The following is a 21,801-nucleotide window of genomic DNA, read 5'->3' as shown; positions in this document are numbered from 1 at the left end:
GTGAATTTGATACAGCTCCACTTGTAGGATTGTACTTCACTGGCCTCATGTCTCCATTATCCAAAGGGAAGCTGTGCCTGACCAGGGAGCCTGGTCCACACAGAGAATGGGAGCATGAGGCACTCAAACAAACTCCCAGGAGGCACTGAGGCACTATTCCCAAAATGAATTTTTTTGATTTTCAGCTGAAAATTTTTGATAGTTAAATTTCTACTGACAGTTGATTTTTTGGCAGAATTTTTTTTAACCAGACATACTTCTGAGGCACAATATAGAGTAAGATTTAAAGGTGACTTCAGCTCCTTAAGATTTAAAAGTGCGTCCAGATCATTTTAGCTATTTTAGTCTAAATAGCATCTCTATAACTAATTAAGACAAGATAAATTGCACTTTAAAAATGCTAACTGACCAATTTAATGCCTAGAGGGAATCTAAAGTTTCAGCTCAACCAGTCGAGCATGTGCTATAGTACAACTTGCCTTGTCTTGATTCAAGTTTTAGAAAGCATTAGTGAGATCAATATGGTCAGAACACATCTTTAAATCTTTGGGGAAAAAAAGACCTGAATAACCAGGTATCAGTAGTAGCCAGGAGCGGTTTTATTTCAGGAACAGACCTCACAACCATGACTAATAGTACTGTTGCATTAGGACTGGATTCCTGCAATGCACTTTATATATATAGGACTACCACTTAAAGACCACTCAGAAATGTTAATTGGTGCAGAATGCAAAAGTCCATTTGTAAAAGGGTGTCTAGGAGCACATTATATCTCGCCTACATCATCTGCATGGACGTCCATTTTGTTTCCAAATGAGATTTAAAGGGTTGGTTTAAACCTGTAAAACTTTAAATAGACTGGTACCAGGCTACCCTAGAGATCACCCCTCTCCCCATGTGACACCACCACACACCTGAGGCATTCAAACCCCTTGTTTGAACAGAGAGGGGCTGGAGAAAGGCAGTTTTCTATGAGGTCCTAATTTTTCTCCCAGGGGTTTCCTGAGTAAGGAAAACAGAGAGCACTGTGTTGTGGCAATAGAAGTCCTTTATTAATACATGATATAGGAATGACACAGGCGTATCACTACTTTGTGAGCAATGAGGCCTAGAGCATTAACTCTTAAAGTGCCTTCCAGAACACTATCATGTTGAGAGTTATCTGTAGTATTCTGTACTATTTTGTTTTAGGTTATTTGAGAATAGGAATAAACAACTGTCCAGTGCAAACTCCCTACTTTTGGGCTTCAAAAGTGTGTAAAAGTTCAACAAATGAATCTGTAAAAGAAATATTTTGATCTAGGCAGAGGTTGCGTCTTCTTGTTTGTGGGCACAAACTGTACCTGTAATTAAATCATGGGCAAATTCTATGCCTCTGTTTGAGTTACACCTGCAACCTGGGGTGCAACTCGTTGGATGTGCTTCCATAACATTTGTCAGCACGAACAGTTGGGTCCTACATTTGCCAGTGCAAATTCAGCCTACAAAAGAGAGGGAGGGCCTCGACTTTGAAAAATTGCTGTTAAATATTTGTTTATCTGGGACCAATTCTCCAAGGTGCTGAGTACCCTAAACTTCCATCAGTTTGAACTTCCAAAGCTGAGCACCTCTTAGGATCAGTTCCTAAATTGTTAGCTTCAGCCAACACTATAGAAACAGCTTTTACCTACATTCTGTCACACATTCTCCTGCTTTTATGTAGTTTGAGTCAACTCTGCTGTCAGTCTTCTTGTGTTTAGACAAAATGTAGATGTGATCATGGATGGAACACTTACATTCATACAAGATGTAAAAATAATTGTACATCGTTATAGTGTCAAGTGGTAGATTGGTTAGCAAATAGACACACACTGATAGCAGAGATTATGTTCTTAAAGGAGTCCCTATGTCTTAAAAAGCAGAATAGAATTAGCAGATTGCCATTGTTGCTCCACATATACAGCAAAGGGGTCTTATTAAATCTGTGAGTATTTTCTTTGCAGTTCTAGCCATTAGGTGCTGTATTTATCCTCTGTATATTCTGAGGCATTTTAAAATAGCAAATATATTAGATGTAGTTGTTTAATATATAACATACACATGCGCACCTGACCTCACCCACATGGTTCCTTTATAAAATTTTCATGCACTATTTGGGCTACACCGGTTACCACTCACTGCCTGAAACAATAAATGAGAGCAGTTTATTATTATCTCTCTGAGGTATTTCTAAGATATCTATCACCTTGGTATCTAAACACCATATAACAGCAAACAGAGTGAAAGAAAGAGAAAGGGAGAGATCTTACATATCAGTTATACTACCAAGACCCCAATGCAAGAAAATGCACTTTTTGAAAATAAAATTTCTTTTTCTGAACAAGTAGGATGGGGGAAAATGCAACTCTGACTCCTACAGGCCTGTTTCTTGCAGTTGCTGTGGTAATGGAAAGCTGTAATGTTTTCTGTATTTCTTTTTATCTATTGAATGTCAAGATTCTACAGCTCAAGGCAACAACTCCTTTTCAAAAGGTGCTGAGAACATTGGTATGTTTTTGTAGTGAAAGTTATGAAATATATTATCCACACTAAAAGAACAGGAGTACTCGTGGCACCTTAGAGCCTAACAGATTTATTAGAGCATAAGCTTTCATGGGCTACAGCCCACTTCATCAGATGCATAGAATGGAACATATAGTAAGAAGATATATACACATACAGATAAGTTGGAAATTGCCATACAAACTGAGAGGCTAATTAGTTAAGATGAGCTATTATCAGCAGGAGAAAAAAACTTTTGTAGTGATAATCAAGATGGCCCCTTTAGACAGTTGACAAGAAGGTGTGAGGATACTTAACTTAGGGAAATAGATTCAATATGTGTAATGACCCAGCCACTCTCAGACTCTATTCAAACCCAGGTTAATGGTATCTAGTTTGCATATTAGGGTTCATGTGCTCAGTTGACAACAGATGTTTGTACAGTATGTGTGCTGCTACTATGTGTTTCAATACACAGACTGGTAGGAAAGGGTCTGCATTTGGGGGGGAGAAAACTGTATCTCCAGTGAAGTGAATAGATCTCTGACAATGTACAACATGTGGGGATCTCCCCATTGCTGAGGTACTGGGAGAGCAAATAGCAGACAATGCAGCCAACTTTAACATTTCAGTTTTTGTTTTTCATACTTTTTTTGGGTGGGGGGGGAGAATGAAGGAGGGACAGAAATGGCCTTTAAATCCTGCATGATATTAGATGTTCTGCATCTGCCAGGCACCTGGAAAACAGAAACTTCCAGAAACAGCCAGGAAAAACATCTGGAAAAATATTTTAGAACTCATCAGGAGGAAGAGGGCAAAATGGGCTTATTACAATTATCATAATCCATGTGTTTCTATACGTAAGATTTGAGGGACATCAAAAATGAAGGTAAAAGAAAATCCTCCCATAACGTTTGTGACCAAAAGCACCCCTCTCTTCATGCCCTACACATTACTGTAATTATCTTTGTACAGAATATGCCTTATGAGGTATAATTTGAAAACTAATGACTTATTGGTAAATAATATCATGGTGAAATGTATGTATGTATCAAAATTATATGTAAAGTTATTAATTCCCCCATGTGATGATGTTAGTATATGTCCAAATCCACACAGCACTGACTTGGCAAAAGTTGTTAAAGAGATCTATCTAAACAAAGGAATGTGTGTTTACCTCAGTTTACACATACATAGTAAACAGAATCCTTGAGACAGCAAGAAGGGGAAATATCAGGAGACAAGGTAAATCTGCATTTCAGCATACACAGGGGAGAAGAAAGAGCATGGAGCCACCTTCACCACTATACTCCATGTCACCTTCTTTACTGTTTGGTTTGAGGGGTAATCTTCTACTTTAGAGGGGCAGATTCTTCTACTTCAAAAGGTGACTGGACTATGAAAGAGATGGGCAAAACACCCCAAGGCATCTCTTCCTCTTTCTCTCTGGGAACATGTGTATAGTGGGGTGGTCACCTGCTCTGGCCTTAAAGGGCTTAAAACAGCCCAGGAGTGGGCTGTGGCCGGGAGCAAGCAGTTCCCAGGCTGACTGGGGGAAGAATGCTCAGCTGTGGCCATGCCCCAATCAGGGCTCAGCTGGCCCTTATAAGAGGGCAGTGGGCCAGGAGCAGACTGTTTCCTCTAACAGTGGAGGGAGACAGGCCTGGCTGCTGGGGAGCGTACCACAGTACCTGAGGTGGAGCAGGGCTAAGAAGCTCCGGCCTGGAAACCCCCCAAGGGGACCCCTAAGGCAGGTACTGGGGTTGCAGGGGGCAGCCCAAAGGTAGGCAGAGGCAGCAGGTCCAAAGCCCCCTTGCCTGTGATGATGGCTTATACACTGCAGTCCACCCAATGTGCGGGGGCTCAATGATGACTGGCAGTCGTCAAAGACTGAGATGAGGTGGGGATAGTGGGTGGGGGTGAGGTGGGGAGAGGAGACCCAGAGACTGTGGAGGTACTGCCAGGGTTTAGCACCCTGGGTAGAAGGGGCACTGGGGTCTGGGAGGAACATGCGGCAAGCGGGACACTGGCCTGCAGAGGGTGCTCTGGAGGCTGGAAGAGTTAATTCCCTGAGAGACCAGCAGGAGGCACCACAGGGGTGAGTCCCGCCCTGTGACAATGTGGTAAGGATTTTATCTTGAACCAAGTCTAGTTTTAACAACTAGAAAGCATTGTATCTTTATTTCTCTTGTAATGATCTCTGACTTTAAGACCATGTACTTCTACTCACTTAAAACCTCTTTGTTAAATAAATTTATTTTGTTTTTTAATCAAAACTAATCCAGATGTGTGTTTAAACTGAACTGCTTGGGTAACTCCAGTTAAACTATCAAATTGGGAGATATTGATTCTTTACAGGAAAAAAGGACCTCTCATATTTGAACTGCCCAGGAAAGGGCTAGACAGAGTTGGGGGGAGGGGAAATTCAGGACTGGGAGTGCGTGTTGGGGCCACCTTGCAGGTAGTAACCAAGGCTGGTGGAAGCCAGCTGCTAACAGGCTGCTGGGCCAGGGCTGTAAGTATACACAGACACTCAGGGTATGACCAGATACCGTTAAACTGTTTGTGAGTGGCCCATGTTGAGAGGTATAACAACAACAGCATTATAAGGCTGTTAGGATATAGATATTCAGGCCTGCCTGTAGAGGCTTATACTTTAAGAAGTATCATTTAGTATCACTTAGCTAGTAATAGAGGTATACAAGAAAGAATCTGTGTAAGGGCCTTCTCTCACTGTGACAGTCTGAGGCCCTGTTCTTAGGCCAATACTTTTGGCTAAGCAGCAGAGGCAGCCATAAGCTGGGAAGCGTACAGTCACATCCTCACATTCCAAACTAGTCAATATGAGGCTGTTAGCAAGGTGATCCAATCTATCACGTCCAGAGAAAGGGAAGAGCCTAGAAGATGTAAAAGGAAATTTCATTTGATAGTTTTCTGTCTGGTAAGAACTCACTTATCAATAGACACAGCTGGGAAATCCTTATGTCTTTATAGCTGTAGTTGTGAAATCCTTACTTCTGTATTGTTTTGTCATTATAGTTCCCACTTTGCTATTGTTTATTTGCATGGTCTCTGTCTGGTTCTGTGATTGTTTCTGTCTGCTGTATAATTAATTTTGCTGGGTGTAAACTAACTAAGGTGGTGGGATATAATTGGTTAGCTAATCATGTTCCAATATGTTAGGATTGGTTAGGTAAATTTCAGTAGAATGACTGGTTAAGGTATAGCTAAGAATATTACTATGTAAATTTGCAGCAAACAGGAAGTAAGTTGGGATTCGAAAATAAGGAAAAAGGAACTTGGATTTAAGCTTGCTGGAAGTTCACCCCAACAAACATCGAATTATTTGAACCTTCGGACTTTGGGTATTGTTGCTCTCTGTTCATGAGAAAAGGACCAGGGAAGTGGGAGAGTAAAAGAATAAGCTCTCTAACAAAGGCCCTCAGGGTTATGGTGCAGGTGGTGACAATCTCTCACTGGTCTGGATTGCACCTGAGAATCTGACAACATAATTTATGAACTTAATGTATTTTAGAAGTAGATTTAAAAGGCAGCATAAACATCGAACATGAATGGACACACTAAATATTACATGTCATAAAATGGTGTCGTGTTATTGTGTAATATGAGGTAAATGCTGAGGAGCTGGCAAAGTCTGTTCTTGTATTTATCTGTTAGGAGACAGATATCCACCACCTCTGACATTTTTCCCACTGTACTTTTCCCTCAGTTCCAACTTCACAAACCCATTGAGAAAGTATATCTCTGTACATAAGGCCAGAACTGGCCAAGAAGGGAATAAAAACATGACGACACCACAAAATCCACTAGGCACTTTGCTATTCCCAATCTACTTCACGTGGCAGATGCAACAGTAATGGAGGTGGGGGCAACACAAAATCCTCAAATACAGTCCCCAGTATCTCTCTTGCACTGTGTGTCAGGCACTTCCCAGGCCTGGCACTGCTAACAATCAACTGTCTGGGAGTTTTAACATGGAATTCAATGGAAACAATTGAGCCATTTCCTCGTGGGTTTTTTTGGAGGGGTGGTGGTGGTTTGTTTTGGTGAGGCTGGAGGTTTGTCATTAAAAACCAGCCCGACTACTAATAAAGTTCTGAGACCTGCCCAAGCACAAGCATTAGTAGTGTCTGCCTTTTCCTTGCTCCATTACCCCAGATAAAACTGGTTCAGACCCCCCCCTCCCTGAAAAAAATCACATTTGAGTAGCCCAAAACATTCACAAAACATTTTGTGAATTCATAGCAAAGTTGGTTTAAAAAAAATTCCCCTCCCCTGAAATGTATACATTTTGTTTCATTCTGAAAATGTCAAAACATTTCAATATTTTGGTTCAAAATGACTTTAAATTTAGAATTTTACTTTTTTTAAAAAAAAGTTTAAATACTCAAAACCAAAATGTTCCATTTCTGGGTCAAACTAAGCATTTTGTTTCACCCAGAACGCTTTTTCCCCCAATGAACTGAAAACTCCGTTATTTGCACAGCCCTAGCTCCAGACTCCTACATAAGGTTATGCTGCACAGCAAATCATTATCAAGGTCCTTTGGGACAGGAGCGTGACTTGGGATTCAGTATGCACCAGGACCTGAGTAATAACCGCCTTATTAAATAAATCTTATGTAGCAAGGGAATAGGACACTTCAGCTACTCCATGGAATTATGATTAGTAAAAATGGGTGCATTTTAAGCGAAATTCTGCACAATTTCAAAGGAAGGCAGAAGTGTTCACCATTATTTTACTAAATGAAGCAACATTAATTATCCTTGCTGGAAATTCTTACACAAATACCTAGTTTATTTTTGTTTTTTAATTCAGACTTTTTTACAATCCAGATATTGATGAGAATTTTTATGTTTCAATATATACTAGAAATATACTTGTTTAGTTACAGATGCAGTTATTTTTCCCTTCAAAGGAAAAAGGATATTACATTTGGTTGAAAATGATCCTAAATCTAAAAAGATGCATCAGGGAATAAAAAGAAGTAGCCTCCCAGCAGAATTTAGGAGCCTAACTTTAAGGACCAATTTCTGAAAATCTTGCCCAACAGGTTTTATGCTTGTGATCCCTTCCCAGCTCCCTTTCTTAAAGGGGATTATCATTCAGGGGAAGCATCAGACCATTTGTGGTCACTTTTATTGAGACGTTCTAGTCAAAGAGATGAGACTTACATTTTATCCTGTAAGTCACAAGAGTCAGGTTCACGCAGTAGGAGTTTCACATCTGAAGATGTACCACAGGGAATGTCCTTTCGGCCCTTGTATGCTTTTTTTGGCATATAGGTGAGTTACAAATGGCTGGAATAGCTTTTATTAAGCATCAAGTCCTTGCCTTATATTAGTTGAAAAACAAATTTTGAAATAAACAGGAAAATAAATGTGTCGGTTCCCCTGACCCCCAACACACACACACACACACTATCCCACGTCTTTTGTTCCCAAAATGTATCTTTATGTACTCAAGCAAGTGACAGATTTAGGAATGAACTTGACTCAGTTGCAACAGGTAAGACAATTTTGTTCAAATATATTCTGGTATACCATGCTTCAGAGGGGAAAATTAAATGATCTCTTACCTGTCCTTTCTCTGCAACAGAGGAGAAGACAGTGAGGCCTTCTCTTTGTGTGTGAAAAAGCATCTCTTTCAGCATGTCTCTCAAAATACCTTGCCAGGTTCCTGGTGTCTCTTCCTCTCCTGAAAAGGAAGGAATTCCCTGTTTTACACAGGCCTAAAACCTCAGTGTACATTTGGGCTTTATTAAATGAGGTTTATGAAACCATCTTGTAGATTTGTTTACTTCTGTCAAATTAGACTGGTGATTTAGCTGAGTGAAATCTGTTCTTGTATTCAAGAGAATGACTTCCAAGAATGTGTGAGATTAAAAATAATTAAGTGTGTCTAAACCCTAAATGCTCTATTCAAACATTTACTTATCTCTTTCACACACACGCACACCCCTTTCCTCTTTTTTTCTGCTCTTACTTAGGTTCAGAATCATTTGGATTTTTCTTCCTGACCTCGATTGTAAATTCATGGATCTCAAGCAGCCATGTCTCATGTATACTGTAAGCACTAATATAGTAGATGAATTAATGAAAAAGAAGAGTGTGAGGCTCGTTTTGTTTTACCAATTGCTATAAACAAATTAGATTTTTCTTAGTTTTTTTGTTTGATTGTTTTGCTTTAATTCAATGCTCATGAAATTTAGGGACAATAAAGAGAGCTGAAGCCATGTACACTATGAATAGTTCTTATGCAAACTTTCTCAGAAAGCACACTCAATTTAATATTAAAGTGGAATATCACTGGTATTTGTTTTCCCAGGTCTGTTGAACAGAAGCTGCCAATTATACATATGCAGCGATTTTGTGATGTTGACAAAGATACGACCAAGATCACATCATGGATTTTAGCCTCCCAATTTTGGACAAGGTATTGAGAAGATCACAGCAGAGCAACTCTGCTACCGTTTGGAATCTTCCAATGACCAAGACACCTGTCAGATTTTTGGACATGACATATTGCACCAGTGCTCCAAAGAACGCACAGATTCCTATTTATGTCTGGGAGTAATTTAAGAGTGTTGATAATTATATTAAAAGGTTCCTGGGACAGCTTTTGTCTCTGACATATTCCCTCCCCTTATTAGTTTAGAGCAGTTGGTACCCTTGTGCTAAGAGGCCATGGATCTGAACATCATGGGGCAGAACACTGTTAGTGAAAGGCCATCAACCTGGGATTTGGCTATTCTCATTAGTGTAGCAGAGTGAGAGTTGACTGACCTTCAGAGCATGGTGTGAAGCCCATCAGCTTACTCAAGTTTTTGTCTGAGATGTGTGGGGTGGAGACTGTTTTCAAGAGTTTAGTTTTGTCAACAAGTGTGGTGTTTTTGGGTGACCCTGCTTATTAGTTCATAGAAATATGATGGGAGGCACAAGTGACAATGATTTAGGTTATTTTACTGGTTTTAAGGAGGGTCCATCCTAGTAATCTTTGAAGTCTTATGTCAATAGGAGCAGAATCAATGGCAAAATTCCCTTTGACTTCAGTAGAACTGAACTTGGCCATGGGTCCATGTACAGTTTTTGTATACAAATTAGGCCTTACATAAAAACTGTATCGGAACCTATGGCCTAATTCTGTTCTACTGAAGTCAAAGAGAATTTTGCCGTGTTTGTCAATGGGAGCAGAATCAGACTCAAAACACCATCCTGGCCACTATGGATGTAGAAGCCCTCTACACCAACATTCCACACAAAAATGGACTACAGGCTATCAGAAACAGTATCCCTGATAATGTCACGGCAAACCTGGTGGCTGAACTTTGTGACTTTGTCCTCACCCATAACTGTTTCACATTTGGGGACAACATATACCTTCAAATCAGCGGCACTGCTATGGGTACCCGCGTGGACCCACAGTATGCCAACATTTTTATGGCTGACTTAGAACAACGTTTCCTCAGCTCTCATCCCCTAACGCCCCTACTCTGCTTGCACTACATTGATGACATCATCATCTGGACCCATGGAAAACAAGCCCTTGAGGAATTCCACCATGATTTCAACAATTTCCATCCCACCATCAACCTCAGCCTGGCCAGTCCACACAAGAGATCCACTTCCTGGACACTACGGTGCTAATAAGCGATGGTCACATAAACACCACTCTATACCGGAAACCTACTGACCACTATGCTTACCTACATGCCTCCAGCTTTCATCCAGACCACACCACACGATCCATTGTCTACAGCCAAGCTCTACAATACAACCGCATTTGCTCCAACCCCTCAGACAGAGACAAATACCTACAAGATCTCTATCAAGCATTCTTACAACTACGATACCCACCTGCTGAAGTGAAGAAACAGTTTGACAGAGCCAGAAGAGTTCCCAGAAGTCACCTACTACAGGACAGGCCCAACAAAGAAAATAACAGAACGCCACTAGCCGTCACCTTCATCCCCCAACTCAAACCTCTCCAACGCATCATCAAGGATCTACAACCTATCCTGAAGGACGACCCATCACTCTCACAGATCTTGGGAGACAGGCCAGTCCTTGCTTACAGACAGCCCCCCAACCTGAAGCAAATACTCACCAGAAACCACACACCACACAACAAAACCACTAACCCAGGAACCTATCCTTGCAACAAAGCCCGTTGCCAACGCTGTCCATGTATCTATTCAGGGGACACCATCATAGGGCCTAATCACATCAGCCACACTATCAGAGGCTCATTCACCTGCACATCTACCAATGTGATATATGCCATCATGTGCCAGCAATGCCCCTCTGCCATGTACATTGGCCAAACTGGACAGTCTCTACGTAAAAGAATAAATGGATACAAATCAGACGTCAAGAATTATAACATTCAAAAACCAGTCGGAGAACACTTCAATCTCTTTGGTCACTTGATTACAGACCTAAAAGTGGCAATTCTTCAACAAAAAAAACTTCAAAACCAGACTCCAATGAGAGATTACTGAATTGGAATTAATTTGCAAACTGGATACAATTAATTTAGGCTTGAATAAATGGGAATGGATGTGTCATTACACAAAGTAAAACTATTTCCCCATGTTTTTGTCCCCCCCCCCCCCCCGTTCCTCACACGTTCTTGTGTCAACTGCTGGAAATGGCCCACCTTGATGATCACTACAAAAGGTTTTCTCTCCCTCCCCCCTCCTGGTAATAGCTCACCTTTCGTGACCACTTGTTAGTGTGTATGGTAACACCCATTGCTTCATGTTCTCTGTGTATATAAATCTCCCCACTGTATTTTCTACTGCATGCATCCAATGAAGTGAGCTGTAGCTCACGAAAGCTTATGCTCAAATAAATTTTTTAGTCTATAAGGTGCCACAAGTGTTCTTCTTTTTGCAGACTCATAAATGTTACTAAGATGGGCACACCTTAAAACCAGTCAAATAAATTATCACTTGTGCCTTCCATTCAGAAATTGAACTATTGTCTAATTTTAGAGCAGAAAGTCTACAAAAGCACAACAAACTGGTTTCTGAAATCTTTTCAACTATAGATGTATAGGAAATCCCAAGCGGCATTTGAATGGTGAAAACATCTATGAGCTTGAAGATTTATTTAGGTTTATTAATTAGGAGTAAGAAATAATTTAGGCTGTGTATCACGAGAAATGTACTGAAAGTTACTAGACTGTAGAAAAGTCCTCCAATGGTAGTGGAGTAGACCAGCATGAACAAAGAAATAGAAAATATACTAGAGGACATTCTTTTCCTGGCCCCCCATCTCTAATTTCCATGATTCTTTTTTGAGAGCAGCTATGAAGGTGAGGCACATGTAAGGGGATACATTGGAGGCCTGGCGCGCTCTCCTTCAGCGTGTCTGCAGTCATTTACTTTTCCACCGGAGGACCTTCTGAGCCCACAACACAGTTATACCTCCCACCTCAGTATCCTATGCCTCTGTGTTTCTCAAGTGCCTCAAGGTTAGTCAACTGTCCCTAAAGGGCAATAGCATGCTATTTAAACACAGTCAAATAATGGGGTGTGTCAAGGTTCCTCCCCAACTCTGAACTCTAGGGTACAGATGTGGGGACCTGCATGAAAACCTCCTAAGCTTACTTTTACCAGCTTAAGTTAAAACTTCCCCAAGGTACAAATTAATTTTATCCTTTGTCCTTGGAATATCCACTGCCACCACCAACCTCTAACTGGGTTTACTGGGAAACGTAGTTTGGACACGTCTTTCCCCCCAAAATCCTCCCAACCCTTGCACCCCACTTCATGGGAAAGGTTTGGTAAAAATCCTCACCAATTTGCATAGGTGACCACAGACCCAAACCCTTGGATCTGAGAACAATGAAAAAGCATTCAGTTTTCTTACAAGAAGACTTTTAATAGAAATAGAAGTAAAGGAATCACCCCTGTCAAATCAGGATGGTAGATACCTTACAGGGTAATTAGATTCAAAACACAGAGAATCCCTCTAGGCAAAAACCTTAAGTTACAAAAAAGACACACAGACAGAAATCGTCATTCTATTCAGCACAATTCTTTTCTCAGCCATTTAAAGAAATCATAATCTAACACATACCTAGCTAGATTACTTACTAAAAGTTCTAAGACTCCATTCCTGTTCTATCCCCGACAAAAGCAGCATACCAACAGACACACAGACCCTGTGTTTCTCTCCCTCCTCCCAGGTTTTGAAAGTATCTTGTCTCCTCATTGGTCATTTTGGTCAGGTGCCAGCGAGGTTACCTTTAGCTTCTTAACCCTTTACAGGTGAGAGGATTTTTCCTCTGGCCAGGAGGGATTTTAAAGGGGTTTTCCCTTCCCTTTATATTTATGACAGGGTGTTACAGAGCTGCACCACCCTAAGGTCAGCAGGCCATCCGTTCAGTTTTCAACCAGACAGCCCTCTTTATTGATGGTTTTGTCCCTCATTTGGTACTGAGACAAAACCAGATGTGCTTTTGTTCTGTGTCAGATGAGGGATGCCATTTTGAAGTGTGCACAACTCTGTGCCACCAATGTAACCTCAAGGCTGCACCAGCAGGGGCAGACACACACACTTCAAAATGGAATCCTCCATGCAGTGTGACCTCATACTCACCGTGCATGCAAGGTTACATTGGTGTGGGCATGTCCATGACATTCCCTGAAGTACCAACATGTCTGGTATTCTGGGATTGTGTGAGGGGCCAATGTACCCCAGGGGGAAACTAGGCGGACATTCCTCTCTCTGAATTCCTGGTCTCACAAGGACAGTATAACTGCTCAGGAGAGGCAGCTTACTTGTCTATGTTGTACCAATCCTGCTTCTCAGGCTGATGGGGGGTGGGGGTTCATAGCTCCTACTTCTTTTTACACCCCTTTTCAGACACTTTTCATCCTTGGGGATTAGGGATAGAACAGTCTCTGCACTTAGCTGGGTGCAACGACTGCAATTCTACCCAGCCCTTACATGGGCCATGAAGGCACTCAGATATCACAGTGACAGTCTTATACACACCTTGGCAGACGTACAGACAAAATGAGGGGGAACCGGGGAAGACTCCTTATGTCTGACTTAGTTTCCCTTCATTGTCGCCAGAATTATTCACCTATGTAAGAGCCAGACAGAATCTGGCCCACAGATGTCAAACTGCTGCAGATAAATGCTATTGAGAAACTTTTATCTGGCAGTAAGAAATTGGTTTCTTAAGGATGGATGTTCAGAATTCTACTTTGGTTAATTCAGCACATTCCTGAATGGAGGAATAAAAAGTGCTGAATAAAAATACATTTGAGTCCTGTCCTGATACAATAATGAACAGGAGGGAAAATGTATTCATAGGATGTCTGGGGAGAATCTATTTATGTGCTAAAAATATAGGCCTGGTTTTTCTGCCCCTCCTTCAGTTTAGAGGCAGATGGCAAATATTCTTAACTTGAATTGATCCCAGCTAACAAAATAGATGAGAGAGAGGTATTAGCACACATACGAAATAAAAAAATAAAGAACCAATAACCCAAGGTCATTTTAAAAAATTAGCATCTGACTAGACCTTTTATGGTTTCTATGCAATTCTACTAATAACATCAAGGAATTTTAATACAATTTCAAGAGCAACATTATACAATTTAGGCTTAAGATACATGACCAGCCTTTGATTTTACAAAACCATCTTTCCAATAAAAGTGAAAAAAATTCATAATTGGCATTTTAAAATCTGTTTGTACTGTTCTTTATAATCCTGTATGAAACACAAATGGCATTTCTTCTGTTAGTGTAATAGAGCTCATTTTTAGATAATTTTATCATATTGAAAACCTTTAGAAATGCAGTATTTTATTACAAACACAATTTAAACCTGTCAAATACCATGACTAATATTGTAAGAGGCAATATTTTGACTTTTGTTGATCTTAGTGGGTCCCATTCTGCTGTAAGCCTTACTCAGGAAGAAAAAAAATGATGGTGAAGTAAAAAGTAGTTTGCAGAACCCGTGTGAACTAAAAACCTGCCAAATTGTGACACCTCTAATTGGAACACATTTACTGAAGTTGAATCACTGTTTTATACATCTATTATACACTAGTCAAACCCATGTAAAGAAGTTTTGCGAATTAATTGATCTTTAATGTAAATCTGAGAATTGTCTTAAACTTTTCAGACAAAGTGGGAGAATATCAGATCATATAATTATAACTGTGATGGAGAAAGCAACATTCTGCTCCTTTAAGACTATCACATTTAGAAAACCCAGTACCCGTGGGACACTGGCATCATTACATATCTATCACCATCAAGTTTTAATCTTCCTGGCTCTGAATATGAATTCATATGTACCGCAATGTCAATGATGTCAATGGAGTTACTGCTGACTTGCTAAACTGTGACATCAGAATCAGGCCCATATTTCCACTTAATATCAGTCTTTGATATCTGTCCCCCATTACCACAGTATCTGAACACCTTACAATCTTTAATGTACTTATCCTCACAACACCCTCATAAGATATGAAAGTACTATTGTCTCCATTTCACAGGTGGGTAATGGGGGAACAGACACATTAAGTGACTTACGTATGTTCAAACAGAAGTCTGTGGTGCAGCAGGTAACTGAACCTGAATCTTCTGAGACCTAGGCCAGCATCCTAACTATTGGACCATCCTTAAAATACTTCTAAATTGACCACCGCACTCTTTTATTATTTTCTTCTTTTGCCTGTGTGATATGCAATTCTTTAGTGTATTGATGTGATGTCCAGGGTCCTAAAGCCAGGCTTGGGAGTCCCCACGCAGCTGCCATATCCCCACCCAATGGCGACTGAAACCAGACAGGCTGGGAATCTACTAGGGGTATAGCCCCAGCCAAGGCACCCCCAAGGAAGCTCTGATTGGAAGATTGCCCAGCTCCACTGACTGGTCCAACTACACTATGTAAGCCAGTGGGGAAACAAGAAGTTTGTTCGAGCAACAAGGTGGTTGTGGTAGCATTGGACCCTACTCATGCCTACCTCCGGCACCCAACTCTGTTCTTGGTTCCACTCTTATTCCTGCCTTTGCTCCTGTTCCAACCATGCTCCTGCTCTGTGGTTGATCTTTTCCTTTCCTCCTGCCCTTACACCTTACCTCTAATCCTCAGTGACCAGTCCTGGCTCTGACCCCAGCCTCTGACTTCTGACGTTGTCTCTGGCTTGATGCTGGCTCTAGCATTTGATATCTGTCCTCAGCTCTGACCTTCCGCTCTGATTCCTGTTTCTGACTCTGGCAACTGGCAGCTGACTCTGGTGCCAACCCTTGGCTTTGTTCCCCAACCTGGACACCTGCACCGCCCACTAGACATGACTCCTGCTCTGACCATTAAGCCAGACCACCTACATCCCAGGCCACAACAGTTAGCAGAACTGCAAGTTGTTTGTAACAAATCAGTTTCCTTTGCACAGACCAAAGAGTTACAAATAACATCTAACCAAACAAAACCCGCTAATAGTTGGTTTAATCTAAAGGTCTATAAAAATACCAGACTCAAACAATGTCAGTTTGAATATGTATTTTAACCTCAAAAAAGATGAGCTGCCAGTAAAGACAAAATTAAGGGTATGTCAGGATTTAAACTGCTACATCACTGCAACTGTGCCACTGTAGTTCTTCAGTGTAGAAACTACCTGTGCTGATGGGAGGGGTTCTCCCATCAATGTAGGTAATCCACCTCCCAGAGAGGCAGTAGTTAGGTCAAAAGAAGAACTTTTCCATTGACCTAGCACCGTCTAAACCGGGTATTAGGTTGGCATACCTACGTCTCTCAGGGGTATGAATTCTTCACAGCCCTGAGAGAAGTAGCTATGCCAATGGGGAGAGAGCTCTCCTGCTGGAATAATTAAACCAGCCCTAATGAACAGTGGTACCGATGTTGGCAGGAAAGCATCTCCCACCAACATAGCATTGTCCCCACTGGCACTGTTGTCAGTAAAACTTTTGTCAGTCGGGGTGTGGAAAAAATCACACACCTGACCGACAAAAGTTTCACGGACAAAAGTGCAAGTGTAGACATAGCCTAAGTTCATAGAATAGAAAATAACCATGGGAATCATGTTTCACACACAATGGTCCAATCTGAATCTCAGTTACACAAGTATTAAACAGGTTCAACACCACTAGGCCCAATTCAACACTGCCTGTTACCTTGTGTTGTCACAGCTATGATAAATGGATGCAAAACCCTATCACTGATTTGGCAGCATTTTTACACCCACTTTGAACATACTGTAAATGACACACAGAGCTAGTTATCTCTTGCATCTATGCTTCATTTGGTGCAGAGGAATGGGGGAGGGGTGTGAGAGCTTCCGACACAATACCTTCTTTCCCAGAGCTTGTAACACAGGGGATATGCCAAAAGTAGTAGCTGCATGTGTTGAGGCAGGAAGAGGAGTGGCCAGATCAGGATGCACTCTGGATATCCCTAGCTGGTATATGATTCATAGCTGGTGCATGATTCCAAGAGGACTATCCTCACCTGGCATAAGTTATAGAATACCCTATGCTGTTCAACCCTGTACTAAGGGTGGGGCTAGGGCAGAGAATCAGGGAGCTATTATTTGCTCCCTGACAGCCCTTTTGTTCTGCTGTGTCCAGCAGAAGCTGGGGCAGATTCCCCTTTCCTGGGGCCTGATCTTCTTCCTATTGAAATTAATGGCAAAACTTCCATTGTTGTCACTGGGAACAGGATTATGCCCTCAAGTGGTAGTTGTCTTACCTGTTTGTGTGTCCTGTACACCAGGGGAGATGAAGTGGAAAATTTGTTTTCTACACTGATGTCCCAATTCCTGTGAATGCAGAGCACCCTCTGTCATGGAGTGTGGGGGAGTCAGGGCCCTGCACCCCCACCCCCTGCTGTGTCACACCCTCACAATTGGAATTGATTGGGCTCCAAGAGTGCAGAATGCTACCAGCCAAGCTATAGTGCTGACAATGTGAGAATCCTTTCATAGCAGTGCTAATCTAAATAACTTCTACAACAGCCAGCATTGTATAAAGTGCACTGGTGTTTTGGACAGTTGGTCATGGCCCTGCTAAATCAGAGGCTTACAGAACAACAAGTTAGTTATATTCAGACTTCTACTATATGGCTGTGCAAAATAATACTTACTTACTTAATTTTATTGTATCTTAAGTGTTACCATTTTTAGAAAGATGCCCTTTAGGTTAATTTTTGAGTCCACACACACTCCTGGTTTTGAACTGAATGCCCACAATTTCATGTTGTTATACTCATCTTGCAATGGGAAGCCATTAGAAACAGAACTGAGGGCTCCTGCCCACCTTTAGAGTAAAGAAATCGCTGACTTTCAGCAAGTTGGGTGCATTCAAAATTTGTTTTCTGTTCAAAGTACATAAGTTGTAAGGATGAGTGAGAAGAAGATCTGTGTCTCCTCTGTCTTTGCCCTGCAACTTGATTTCCATTGAGAGGTTATTGAAGACACAAACTAAAACTTTTTACATCCCCCAAACTACCTAGAGATTTCACTGTTGGAAAGTGTTGTTCTCTTCTTAACGGTCAAACAGGGCAACTTCAAACACACAGCTAGGTTTTTGGCATAATATTTTCTTACAGAGGCTTTCGATCTCAAAGAGATTCTGGAAATGTTCACAGGAGAATATGATCAGCAGTAGTGTCCTTGTGACTTTGATATCATGAGCTCACTATACCAATACAAGGTGTGCCATATTAATCACTAATGTCTGCTCATCACTGGATCGGATGCTAGACTCATCTGCCATAGTAAGGTCTATATCCCTTGATTGTTAGCAGCAGTCATCTTACTGAAATAAGAATTATAGGATGTTTGGTATCCTAAATATACATTTGACTGATACAAATGTCGTCTTGTTCAAAAGATGTAACAATCATTTTTATCACGTTCTCAACATAATGGCATTTGTGTCATTGTGCCATTATGATAACTAGTTGCCCTATTACCACCAGAGAATTGAAAAACTCTGTGGTAATATTGAAGATAAGATTTACAACAAGGACTTTTCATCCAAATGATACAGACTTAGAAAGCTTTTGACAGCAGCGATGTTATGACTTCTGTGAACTCAGATTATCATAAATTGCTGTAACCTGTAAAAGATAGTGCTTGGATTTTACAAATATGACAATTGTTTTAAATGTATGTTGAATGTTTTTAACACCCTAATGATTTGCCAAATGATTGAAACAGGGTTCTTAAATGAAAGGCCTCAGGATAGATCCAGTTGCCTTTCTTATTACATTTCTTAGAGTTCCAAAATTTGCATTTTAACTAATCTTTTAGGGAAACCAAATTTACAGCTTTTATTTCAAACTTCAGTGAATGACCTTTGGGACTATTTATGTTTTTTCAGCTGAATATATTGCAAAATTTCACTGAACATATAATACTGTATATGCCCAAATGACCAGAGCGCCTTTTGTACTACTAAGAAAAGACAGAACAATACTGTATATAAATGCAGTGTAGGACAATTTGCTTTAATTAAGTTGTTACGGTAATGAAACAGATGATGTTAAATGAGCAATAACAGGGCTTATCCCTTTGTGGTTAGCTGAAGCCAAATTCTATCATCACTTATACTGGTGTAAATCGGGAGTAACTTGGTTTCAATTAAATTCCTCTGGATTGATACTAGTGTAACAGAGGGCTGAATTTGGATTGTGGTTTTCAGGCTGGTATTTTTATGTGCTTTCTATCTTATGGTTGAATATAAAGTATTACCAAAGTATTTTTACTTAAATAACCCTGAAGAAATAAGTGCTATAAATGGAATTCAGTTGCGTATTTTTATTGTGTGGCATTCTACTAAAAATCTTACATGTCATATTTCTTCCATGCCCAAATAACCACAATTACAAATACCGTATATTCAAGTAAAAAGTCATATAAATAGAATAGAATATAAATAGAAACTTCTCACTAAAAAATAAAAAGGGGGGGGGAACCTTTAGAGAATAGGATTATATTTCTCTGGAAGCTATGTAAACTGGGTATCATCATTTGAGCCAGATCCTATGTCTCCGAATAAAAACTGATTTCCCTTACAAGTCAGAGTAGTAAGGAGATAGCTTTCATGTTTAAGACAGAAACGTAACACATTTTAATCACTTCTATTTTTCCAAGGAAACTGAATGTTAAATCATCAGAGTTTGTCATGAGTGTTAAATTAATTGACGCTCAGGTAATGAAATAAAGTTTTAGTTCACTAAGATTTAGTGTTATGGCAGTAGTTTGGGCTTGCTAAAGACAATAGCTAATTTTAAATGTCACTTTTCATTAGTGTCATTTTTATGAGCCTCCTACCATTGCTAAGATCAGGATGGTTGTGACATATGGCAGACAAATTCAGTTTCTTGTCCTGCTCCATCTTGCTCCAGAAACCAGCATTCTTATGAAGGTAGCTTATCTTCTGGAAGAAAAAGAGAAGGATGTGCTGCTTTCACACTGTAGCAAGTCTGTGGCCAGTTAATGAAAAACATTGGATTCCTCAGCTAAAAATATAATGGCTTTCACAAAGATGACCTCCAGGGAGAATAAGTAGTACTTTTATTAATTTTGCAACCTTTAAAGAATGCATTCATTATGACTGTAAGGGGCAGATCCTCAGCTGTTGTAAATTGTCTTAGCTTTATTTAAGTCAATTTAAATGGTACATGACAAAGATATGGGGGAAATGGAATTTCCACCCAATAATAAACCCATTACACTGCACTGAGTAAACAGATATACCTTGCATCACACCCTGTAGGCCAACAAACTCAGACTACAGACCTACACTGAGAATGTCCCACTAGCAGCTACAGATATTCAAATCTAGGGATGATTTAGTGAAGATTGATCATTGGAGTGCATGGGATGAGAAACCTTCCCAGGCAGGGGAAGCTTTAAAAGATTAATATAAGTGGCCTGAATTGCAGCCAGTGCAATATACAGAGGACTTGTGTAATTTGTTCTGTTTTGCACAGGACGTAGCTTTTGAGTGGTCTTCAGGGAAAGCAGCAGCCCCATGTAGCATGTTACCATAATGCAATCCTGGGGAGAAGTGGGGTGGGCATTGGGGAATCACAAAGCCATGCATGTCAATCACAAAGGTCCACATCTGAGAAAAAATGCACAAACCAAGTGCAGAGGGAGAAAAACTAGCTTGTCCACCACTGTGGACTGAGGCTCTGGGAGCAATTGAAATCTAGAATACATATAACTGAACCATCAGTGGCTGGAGCAAGCACCATTCCTGCAATTATCTCTGGTTACTTCCCTCAACCAATTAGCAGCATTTATGTCTCAGGATTAAGTCTCCTTTTTATCTCGTTCCCTGTCTTGACAAGACACGAGAAAAGTAGAAACATTGTACTGTCTAGTTCCAATGAAACAAATACATGTATCTAAGTGTTATCAGCACACAGTGGTGCCACTGCTGAGCAAATAGCCCCGCTGTCTCCCCATCAGTCATAGATGCATGTTTGTGGGGACAGAGGGAGCAGGGCAAAAAGGGTGACAATCATATTCTGTACATTTTTCAAGAGATTATTCCAGACTGAGGAGCCATTACCCACCATATTCTTTGGGATGTCATTGACAGCAAAAAAAAAAAAAAAAAAAAAAGCGGGGGAGTGGGGGTGTGGAGTAATTCCATTCTCTGGGGCCTGCAGTCACCAGTCAATTAAACCACCCTAGTCAAGCGTACCAGAGAGTGCTGATAGATTCTAAAACAACGAAAGTGGACAGCCCTCTCCATCCATCACACAGAAGAGACCTTCAACCAAAGGGGCCAGCACAAACCAGAATGAAAGGAATAAGAAAATCACGGAGCTCTAGATAGGGCAGAATACATTTTCCTGCCACCACCTTCTCAATCTTGCCCAAAATGCAAGTTTTTTAACTAGCAGACCACCATCACTGGGCTCCTAAATCCATATCTGGGCACCTAAATAAATGGGGATATTTTCAGAAGTGCTGAGCTCCTGCATCCCATTCAGATATAGTGTCACAAAAAGATATCTATTATATTGCCACCAGTAGCAAAGCAAACAACACTAAAACTATACTCTATGTACATCATATACAGCTCAAAATAAAAATAGGGCTATGGATGACTTCCCAGTTCCTAACACAGTCTTTTTTAATCGAAATATCCTTCTACCAATATAGAAACAAATTAAATTTGCCTGGATGATCTTGATCCACATTTGGGTATTAAGAAAGGTCTAAGTTAGCCATATGGTGTTTAGTATTGA

At 40.6% G+C, this 21,801-nt stretch overlaps 1 long non-coding RNA gene across 1 annotated transcript in view; it reads right to left on the bottom strand.

The window, feature by feature from the left end:
• LOC122461442 overlaps positions 1 to 21,801 on the bottom strand; it is a 54,168-nt gene that overhangs the window by 26,698 nt on the left and 5,669 nt on the right. Inside the window, exon 2 of the long non-coding RNA XR_006283329.1 lies at positions 8,120 to 8,238. This is a non-coding gene — a long non-coding RNA (uncharacterized LOC122461442). The remainder of the gene's footprint in view (positions 1 to 8,119; positions 8,239 to 21,801) is intronic.

The sequence above is a fragment of the Chelonia mydas genome, chromosome 8 (assembly GCF_015237465.2).
Source record: "Chelonia mydas isolate rCheMyd1 chromosome 8, rCheMyd1.pri.v2, whole genome shotgun sequence".
NCBI classification, from domain to species: domain Eukaryota; kingdom Metazoa; phylum Chordata; order Testudines; family Cheloniidae; genus Chelonia; species Chelonia mydas.
This window is presented reverse-complemented; position numbering and strand designations above follow the sequence as displayed.